A 10461-nucleotide genomic window follows, 5' to 3' on the forward strand; every position below is an offset into this window, starting at 1 on the left:
GTGATTATATGCTGGACATGTGTATCCAGAAACATTGCCATAAACTCAGAATTGCATGTACTTCGGTCTAGTCTAACTTGTATATTCTCATCTCCTTGTCTTCTGTTATCCCATGTATAAGGATACCCGAAGAAGCCAAGGTCAGCCAGGCCGTAGTCGGCCAAGCACTCACGAAAGTCTTCCATTTGGAGGAAACTCCTCGGGTTACCACCGCGTTGCTCCGTCTGTAGTAGCGCCTCATTAAAATCACCAAGACACAGCCATGGTAGCTCGTCTTGTCTTCTCAGGTATCGGAGAGCATCCCATGATTTCTTCCTATGCTCAACATTGGGTTCACCACAGAATCCAGTGATCCTACATGTTTTACCCTCCCAAACTACTTCCGCATCCAGAAAGTATTGGCACCAAGGTCGAACAGTGACGTGAAGATGCTCCCTCCACCACATAGCTAAACCCCCACTCAAACCTTGATAGTCCACAGCCACACCGCTTCGGAAACCCAAACTCCACTTCAACTTCTCCATAGCCCTCGCCTTCTTCTTAGTCTCGCTTAAGAACACCACCACTGGGTTTTAGGACCTAATCAGGTCTCGGAGTTCGCCCACTGTCGAGTCCAATCCCAGTCCTCGACAGTTCCAGGCCAAGATGTTCATTGGGACCGGCGACCCTGCCTCGCAGGGTCCGCTGATTCATCATGCTGCTCAGAGATATGGTCAAACATGGAAGACGTTTTTTGCCTTGTGTCGCGAATGAAAGTATCATTACCAACTTGCCTCACCGAATCCCCCCTCACTACCCAATGTTGCTTCGGCCTCCTCTTCCTATCCACATTGTCATTACGAGGCGGGCTCCTTGCTGATCTGTGTACATCCTGCTCCGGCCTCGGCTTCCTCACATAGTAGCCCCTCCTCCTTTCCTTCTCTCTGGTGTAACTGGAGCTGCCTCCCCCATAATGATCTCTCACCATGTATGCTTTGTACTGCGACCTCAGCTCAGCCTGCTTGTTCATCTGGCGGTGCCTCAAATCATTGTGCATATTCTGTTCCCTCCTTTGCTCGAGCTCATCCCGCAGGTCCTTGCCCGTCGCCACCTCTGGCCCGTGCCGCTGTTTGTTGGGGCTGGACACTTCACCCTGGCCTTCATGCTCTTTCCCGCCAGTGCGAGAATCAGCAGGCCTGTCAAACTCCCTGTTTAAGTTACGTTTCGTTGGGATATCACGTACAGATCCCATCTTCCTGCTGCCCATATCCCCTTCACTTGATCTAACACTTCCAAAGCTACTGGCACTGCTTGTTGGCCCTCTGTAGGACCCTTCCTTCCTCGATCCCGATCTACCCGGCGAGGCCCGAAGCCATTCACCCCATTGTTGGTCTGATTCCACCGGGGGGACACAGCCTTCCTCATTGTGAACCAACCGTCCACACTCGAAACAGAAGTGCGGGATCTTCTCGTAGGTAAAGTCAAACCAGGTTTGTTCTAGGTCCTCCTCAGCTTTTTAAAGATAGAACCCCCTGACCAACGGCTCATGCACTGATAGTTTTGCTCGGAAACGCAGGTTCGGTCCCTTTGCAAATCCATCTTTCTCCACGTCCACACGTACCACACCCCCCAACCAATTCCCAAGCACTTCACCGAACTCCTTCGTACGCTTATTCAAAGGCAAATCAGCAACCCTAGCCCAAACTTCCACTGTATCAAAGACCATCTCAGATGGTCTAGTGACGCCATCATAATCCTTGAGCACCACAATATTGAAATCAAACTGCCAGGGTCCGTTGTTTAGCGTGTGTTTCCAGTCACCTTCGCTCCCAAAATTCACCATGAACATGTTCCTTCCGATTAGCTTGAACTTTTCTTCTTTGTGGAGGCCCCAGGCCCTTGGCATCGCCATCTCGAGAGCACGCTAGTTCATGAGCCTTGGGGTGAACGCTTTTCCTATGGCCGACCACTTAGCCGGCCTCGCCTGTTCTCGTTCTGGCTCCTTGAAGACAAAGCCTGCCGCCTCCTTCTCCGTTAACACAAGTCCCCCAAGCGCGCCGTTAGCCCCGCCGCCTCCTCGGAGACTTTGCCATCTGCGGGCGACTGCGATGAGTTCCTACTTTGTTTGCCCAGTGGTGTTTTCTGCGCTGAGCCCATCGCCGTCGTATGCACACCCAAACGTGGTGTTGTCGCCCCCATGGGCGATGCTGTCGTGCCCGTTGCCGCTCGTGGTGTGGCCGCCGCCTTGGGAGCGTTCGCCTTGCTCTGCGGCTCCGCCGCTCCGTTCCTCAACCTGTCCGCCATGGCACGCCCACAGTAGGGTCAGATCCACGCCGATCCGCGCGTTTTGGGACGCCGCCGCCCCTTCACGCACCACCGGAAGCCTCACCACCACTGCAGGAAAACCCTAACCCTAGCTATCGAAAGCAATCGCCTCGCAATCGCCTCGATCGCCCCTCCGTGTTTTCCTCACAAGGTGGACCCGCAAACCTACCATACCTTTGGATCAATTAATCCCAGGCAAATCCGAGTTTGGTTAATGTCTCACTTTGCAAATTCTGGGCCGGGCCGAGCCGGAGTCGAGCGTGATAAGCGTAAAGCATCAGCCCCCGTTCGTTCCTCATAGAAACCCTAAGTTTGGCGGAAGCGGAGACTGCAGCGGCAGCGAGAATACCAGACGGCAAAGCCTGGTTAGCAATCTCAATCAACCTAAAAAGAAAGAGAAGAGAGATCGATGGCGGGGGAGGAGAGGTGAGGACGCCTCGGGAGATGGATCGGAAGCTGGAAGTTCCTTCAGAAGCAGAGATCCTGAGCATGGAGATTGCATCCCTGGTGAACTTGCTCAGGGAGAAGCAGTCTGACATTCTTCCATTCGACCCTGAGATCGTGAGGAAGATCACGTCCCTGAGGAGCGAGATCGCATGCCAGAAGTTGGCGAAGCAGCGCAAAGCCTCGGTTCCGGAGGCGAAACGCATAGTGGTGAGGAGGCGTAAAAAGTTCGCTGCTGTGCGGAGGGTCGGGGAGGAGGAGAACATGGCCGATCAGGAGGGCGTGGATCTGCCCAACTCTGATACCCAGAGCGTGAGCTCCCAAGTCAGTTGCATCTCTGAGCAGATGCCCGAGCGGTGCAACCAGAAGGAGATTGACTCAGGGAAAATCAAACCTGCCTCCGGATTCATATCCAACTCCGAGCATGTATATTTGTCCCACGGCGGTGAGGATGAGGGTGAGCGCCTAAACTACTTCAGTTACATATTGCACCGGACGGATGCCTTGTGCGACGAGATGGCATCCATGGCATTTATTCTGGCCAAAATCAGTGTCCCCGTTATCTCCTATTACAAGGTCTTCGATCAGTTAAACACCGCGCAGAGGTTATCTAAGATCTCCCTGGATATATTACATTCAACCGCGAATGCAGATAAAAAGATGGCTGACCAAAATGTTGAGGATCAGAGGACCATGGAGGACAAAGGCAAATCCAGCACCCACTATTTTGAGAACTAGGTAACCAAGCAACATGTGGATGCATCGGTAACAGATCTGATAATGGGCCTTTGTAAATTAAACATGGAAACGCCACAGATGGCTGCCTACTGTCCTGAAGGCCAGATTACTGATGAGGAGGATGAACATTTCGTGGCAGCGGATCCTATAAGTGGCCTTTGCGACCAGGCGACTGTCCACTCTTATGAGAACCAGAGTAACAAGGAGTGCATGGAGATGATTGATCCCATGACAGATGAAGGCCAATCAAGCACGGAGACGCATGCGTCGAGGATGATGGAGATGCGCAAATATTTGAAGATGCTCGAATGTGAGGAAGGGGAGGAGGAGGGGAAGATGACCCTGGAGGATTTAGTGATGGCTGACCAATTTGAGAAGGAGCTATTAGAGATGGAAGCCAACTTTCTCAAAGTACATGAGCAGGATGATAAGGACACGCCAAACTGGATCTCTGTCTCACATCAGGACGAGGCATAGGAGATGGAGATGGAGGACAGGTTGTTTGCTAGACGCCGTAAAGGCTGGGAATCTGCATGGGGAGACCGCAATGACTTCGAAGACATGAGTAAGTAAATTTAAACACCTATTGATTCCTTCTCATTGTATTCATCTTTCAACAATGGCAATGCAAGCAGATCCCCCCTCCCTTCCATCCTTCTTTCATTCATTGCATATAAGTAATTCATGTTCAAACATGGCTAACACTTGGATTAATTTGGTGCTGCAGCCTTATTGAGTCCTATGCACTTTACACATTGCACGCTGGGACTGATCCGCTACACTGCTAGCACTGTGAGTGCCTTGCAGATCTACTCTGTCAAGATTGTTGGAACAAAGGGAAAGTTGAAGTGGCCACTCTATGTCTACGGGGTCGTCGCTGCCCGAGATGCCGTAGATCACAATCGTAACATTCTCTTCTCTCGGCAAAGGGAAGACTGCAAAGAACTCACTCTAGAGGTAATATACGGTCTTCCATTTTGTTCTTCATTTTCTCCTTCTTTTTCTTCTTCCTGCAAGTGTCGTTGTTTGTTGCATTCAACAATACTGACGATTATGATCCTTGCAGGATCCTTTTTTGCACCTGACTGGCCCGTCTCGTGCGATTGTGGCTGTGGACAATGTTGACTTTGAAATCCAACTCAAAGTAAAGGGCACACCATGGTCTGGTGACAAAGCATTGATCAGTCACTTCCAGACTTACCCTGCTGGTTATCGTGAAGGTTTAGATACATCGCTCTTTAGCAACTCCTTTTGCACGGTAGAGTTAAGCTTTGAGCGACTAACAGAAACCGTCCAAGCTACTATCTTGAGTGTCTGTGTTGTTGAAGGGTGGCAATCAACTTTTGAATACGGCGGCCGGATTATGTGCTCCTGACCACCACAGGAAGTTAAGGACCCCCTATCCAGGCATGTTGTGTTGGTTGATTCTCATGATTTTGATGGAGAAATGCCAATGGGCTCAGCTGGTTATGTTGATCTGTCAAGGCATGTTGTTTCTGTAGAACTGGGACATAACCTGCAATTTGTCATACAAGCTTACTCACAGTCTGGTGCCATTGCTAGGCAAAGCCGTCTCACGTTTAGGACCAAATATTGCAACATAAGTCAAGGTATATGTGAGATTGGTGACTAAGGTGGAGATTACTGTTGCTTGGTCCCAGCTTATCAAGAACAAGATGGAAATCCTCTAAGAAGGACATGTTTGGTGGTTTTTGTGGCATTGATGCTATGGACTATGATTCACTCCGCCCATTTTATCTGTTCTTGTCTTGCATGTGGTTGCGAAACTGTTGATGTATTTGTGTATTGAAGTGCGCGACGAGGCTGCTTTGAGGAGGGGGCGGGGCGGGACAGCCTCGCGCGGAGGAGAATTGGTGGGGGAGGCGGAGCGATAGTAGAGTGCGGCAGGCCGGAAGAGCTCGGGCGGCAGAGTGAAGAGCGAGGACGAGGGAACTGTAGCCGGTGATCGGGAAGGCTGGCTTCAAGCGGACGTGGAGTTTCTACACCCAGGAGCAAATGCTCCTGGTGTGAACAGTAACACCAAAAAAATTCAGAAACAATTCAAAAAATTCTAAAATTTCTTTCTGGCATACTTTCACAAATGTTTGCTGTGCATGCAAAATTTCATCGCAAAATCACATGGGTAGAAGGCGTGGTAAAAAAACAAAATTGATGCTTTGAAAATGTTACTTACAAAAGCATTTTGGAGCTCTAATTTTGTTTTTTTTGCACAACTTTCACCAATGTGATTTCGTGATGAAATTTTTCATGCACAACAAACATTTGTGGAAGTATGTCACAAAAAAAATTCAGAATTTTTGATTTTTTTTACTTTTTTTATTTTACTGTTCACTATGCTCCTGGGTGTAGAAAGGTACTTTCGGCTTCAAGCTGGTTTCTTTGTTAGCGGAGCTGGGGCATGGTGACATGAATAGGGGCATGGTGTGGGCTTATGAGCACTGAGGCCCATTATTCCTCGGCAACCTAACCGGAAAACCCATTCGACGCAGCGCGAGAAATGGACGGGCCCACATTTTTTCTTTTATCGATTTTACTTTTTTATTTTTTTATTTTTTGCCTTTTTATTTTTTGTTTTTTGTTTCTTTTTCATTTTTTCCTTCTTTTTTCGTTTTTTCTTTTTCAAAATTATTTTCATAAAAAGTTTGTCCTGCTAGGTGACGGGGTTCGTGTCTGGTCTGACGATTGCGGAAGCGATCCCTGGGATCCTTCGGTCCCTGGTTTCTCGCCGACGTGATCCCATATGTTGCCCGACTAACCCGTGTCGAATTCGCCGTCTCGATTCCCTGTGTTCCCAATCCCTAGGGGTAGCCACGCGTACAAAGGTTGGAGGAGATGGAGAAGGGTTTGAAGTTGTCAGAATCAGAGAAGAGTGTCAAGATCAGGAATAAGGGTAACAGTGTGGAGATGCATGTGGTGGGGAAGATCTTGTCGGATAAGTTGGTGCATCCGGATGTGATCTGTCTTTCGCTTGGGCGTGTGTGGTGTTCGGTCAAAGGGGTTGATTGCAAGGAGGCGGGAGAAAATATGTTCATGTTCACCTTCTATCAAGAGTCGGGGAAGAGGAAAGCCACTAACAATGGGCCATGGATGCTCGACAAGGATCTGGTCGTCGTGGAGGAGTATGTCCCAAGCAGAAGGTTGGAGGATTATGAGTTCAACAATATCCCAATCTGGGTCAGGGTTTTCAACCTCCCTCTGGTCATGATAAATGAATATTCAGTTGAGGAGATTGGCGATATCGTTGGGCAATTTGTGGAGGCGGATACGGGAGTAGAAGGGAATGCAATAGGAAAATGCATGAGGATTAAAGTTAGAATGAGGATTGATAAACCCATCTTGAGGGGCTTTACTTTGGAGGATGAAGATGGGTAACCCGAAGAAGAAGAAAGGGAAGGAGGGTAGTGAGGAGGAAGAGGATAGCGGATGGTGCTGGTTTGAATATGAGTTCCTCCCAGACTTCTGTTACACATGTGATACATAGGTCATGGAGAGAAGGATTGTATAATCAAACTCAAGAAAGGAGAAATGGCTCGGTTCGGGAGATGGCTGAAGGCAAATATGGGAGGGAGGTGTTAGGATTTAATTAATTCTCTTAATTAAAGGGATAATCCTACCTATGTAATATCTCAGTGCGGTTGTTTCGGCAACCGTTGCGACCCACCCTCACGCCCCTGCGAACAGACACACCTCTTCGTTCACATCTGTTCCCTTGTATCTATACGTGACCGTCAATGGAATAAGAGACTGTTGATTCATTTGCTCTCTCTCAATCTTTCTACTAGCAACTGTTGGAGAACGTAGCATGCAATTTCAAAAAAATTCCTATGCTCATGCAAGATCTATCTAGGAGATGCATAGCAATGAGAGGGGGAGAGTGTGTCCACGTACCCTCGTAGACCGAAAGCGGAAGCATTAGGTTAACGCGGTTGATGTAGTCGAATGTTTTCACGATCCGACCGATCTAGTACCGAATGTACGACACCTTCGAGTTCAGCACACGTTCAGCTCGATGACGTCCCTCGAACTCTTGATCCAGCAGACAGTCGAGGGAGAGTTTCGTCAGCACGACGGCGTGGTGACGGTGATGATGATGTGATCCACGCAGGGCTTCGCCTAAGCACTACGACGCTATGATCGGAGGAGTAAACTGTGGAGGGGGGCACCGCACATGGCTAAGAGAACAATTGATGTGCCTTTGGGGTGCCCCTGCCCTGTATATAAAGGAGGGGAGGAGGAGGCGACCGGCCAGGAGGGGCGCACCATGGGGGGGGGGAGTCCTACTAGGACTCCACTCCTAGTAGGATTCGTCCCCCTTTTCCTTTCTTACCGGAGGGGAAAATGAAAGAGAGGGAGAGGGAGAGGAAAAGGGGCCGACCCTCCTTCCTCTCCACTAAGGCCCATGTAGGCCCAATACTTCCCCGGGGGGTTCCGGTAACCCCTCGGTACTCCGGTAAAATACCCGAACCACTCGAAACCATTCCGAAGTCCGAATACTAACTTTCAATATGTGAATCTTTACCTCTCGACCATTTCGAGACTCCTTGTCATGTCCGTGATCTCATCCGGGACTCCGAACAAACTTCTGTCACCAAAACACATAACTCATAATATAAATCGTCATCGAACGTTAAGCGTGCGGACCCTACATGTTCGAGAACTATGTAGACATGATCGAGACACATCTTCGATCAATAACCAATAGCAGAACCTGGATGCTCATATTGGTTCCTACATATTCTACGAAGATCTTTATCGGTCAAACCGCAATAACAACATACGTTATTCCCTTTGTCATCGGTATGTTACTTGCCCGAGATTTGATCGCTGGTATCCTCATACCTATTTCAATCTCGTTACCGACAAGTCTCTTTACTCGTTCCGTAATGCATCATCCTGTAACTAACTCATTAGTCACATTGCTTGCAAGGCTTATAGTGATGAGCATTACCGAGACGGCCCAGAGATATCTCTCTGATACATGGAGTGACAAATCCTAATCTCGATCTATGCCAACCCAACAAACACCTTCGAAGACACCTATACACTAGTACAACGACGTGCTATACAAACGGTTTTTAACCCCTTTCCGCGACGGTGTTTGGAATCGTCGCCAAGTGAACGTGGGAGATAGGGGGGTCCTTCCCAGACGACCCAAAAACCGTCGGGGATAGGCCCTCCTGGCACACTAGCAGGGGAAAAATGAGTTCATGTGCGATCTAGCGGGGCATCAAAACCCAATTGTTTCCGTTCTTATGTACATCCCACACGGTGAATCCCAGAAAAACATTTCCGCTCGTATGTATATCACACACAGTTTTTTGTGTGGAAACGTTTGTGCAAGGCGTCCTAACGCAAACAGTTCTCTGCCGGAAGCCATGTGTGATTGTTAGTTGATCGAACACGCCTACTTTCTAGAAACCATGCATGTTGTTTGAGTTCATCGCCCGCGGTGCTGTCTGAGTAACCGTCTGCAATAGAAAACCATAATAAGCAGGGTAATTAGCCTATTATTGATAATCCATGTACTAATCAAATTGATATTTCTTATAAAAACACACAAGATATTTCATATCCGTATAACAACAACCAAGATTTCATAATCGAATTACATCAGATAGCTTCGCCGCTCAGTTCCATAACACAACAACACCAAGTTTCACATGCAACATCAAAAACCTTTAGAAAGTAGCATCATACATGGTATAGACAGATGAATCTCATCTGGGAAACTGCAGAAGCTGAAGGCAAATGTTGAGCCTTTAGTGATGTTGAATGTCCTTGCAACTTCAGGCCAGTGGCTATGGATAATTGCTCGCCCAACCTTCGTCCTCTTTAGCAAGACTTCAATATTGTACCATGGTTGGTGAACGAATACCTTCCTCGCCTCTTGACCATGCAGGTGGTTTGAGAGGTAATCATCGGTGAACTGCTTTGAAAAGTACTGAAAATAAAGATATGCAAAAAAGGTAAAAAGTTAGTACCATCCTATAGTTGACTGATGGCGCAAGGGGTAAAAACAAGGTAAAAGAGTTAGTACCATCCTATAGTTGACTGATGTCTTCTCCGTTGTGCAAACAAAGATCTTGTTGTTATTCTTCACAAGTTTCTTCATCCTAACAATCTTTCTGAGTTTCTTAACTTGAATGATATTCATGGACATCTCATTTCCCCATATGCAAAATGGGTCAAATAGTGGGTCTAAGCCTCTGATAGCAGGACCTACATGTGCAAGACCAAATTGTAAGAAACCTAAATATTAGAATGATTCCTGCAACTGCACAATAATGTGCTATTAGCCAAAGGACCATGCTTGAACAAACCTCGATGGTAAACCGAAGTGTCTCCCATTGTTTGCCTGCAACACACATAAGGAATATCTTGATCAGGTTAACTGAGAGTTGTCATACTATCAGTAGAATATGTATTGAGTACAACCAAATTCGATTTATTTCACATGCGTAACAATACAAAATTGTACCCACAGCAAATGAAAATCAAATTGCAGAACTGAACCAAACAGTTAAATGGACAGCATGCCAAATGAACAAAATAGTTAACTAAGCATGACATTGTAGAATAGAAACATGTACTAGAAGATAAGACAGTTAACAAAACAAAGAATGCTTGAGAACACTACTACGAAATGTAGCAATTGTTGGACCAAACTGTTAAGTGAACATTACATTTCAGAGGACCAAAGTGTTAACTGAACATTACATTTCAGAGGACCAAAATGTAAACTGAACATCAAATTGCATATTAACATTACAGAGGACAAATCACTAGAAGGCATTGGCGATGGCCTCGAGAAAACAACACGAACTGTATTTTAAAGTAGAAAACTGCGTTGCGGTGTCGACGGTGGCCTCAAAGACAAGGTGCTCCTCCAAGATCTGGCGCTCGGCATGCATGGTAGCCATAGCGACCTCGTGCGCGTGTGCGGCCGCGATTTGC

The sequence above is a fragment of the Triticum dicoccoides genome, chromosome 2B (genome assembly GCF_002162155.2).
Source record: "Triticum dicoccoides isolate Atlit2015 ecotype Zavitan chromosome 2B, WEW_v2.0, whole genome shotgun sequence".
In the NCBI taxonomy this organism is placed as follows: domain Eukaryota; kingdom Viridiplantae; phylum Streptophyta; class Magnoliopsida; order Poales; family Poaceae; genus Triticum; species Triticum dicoccoides.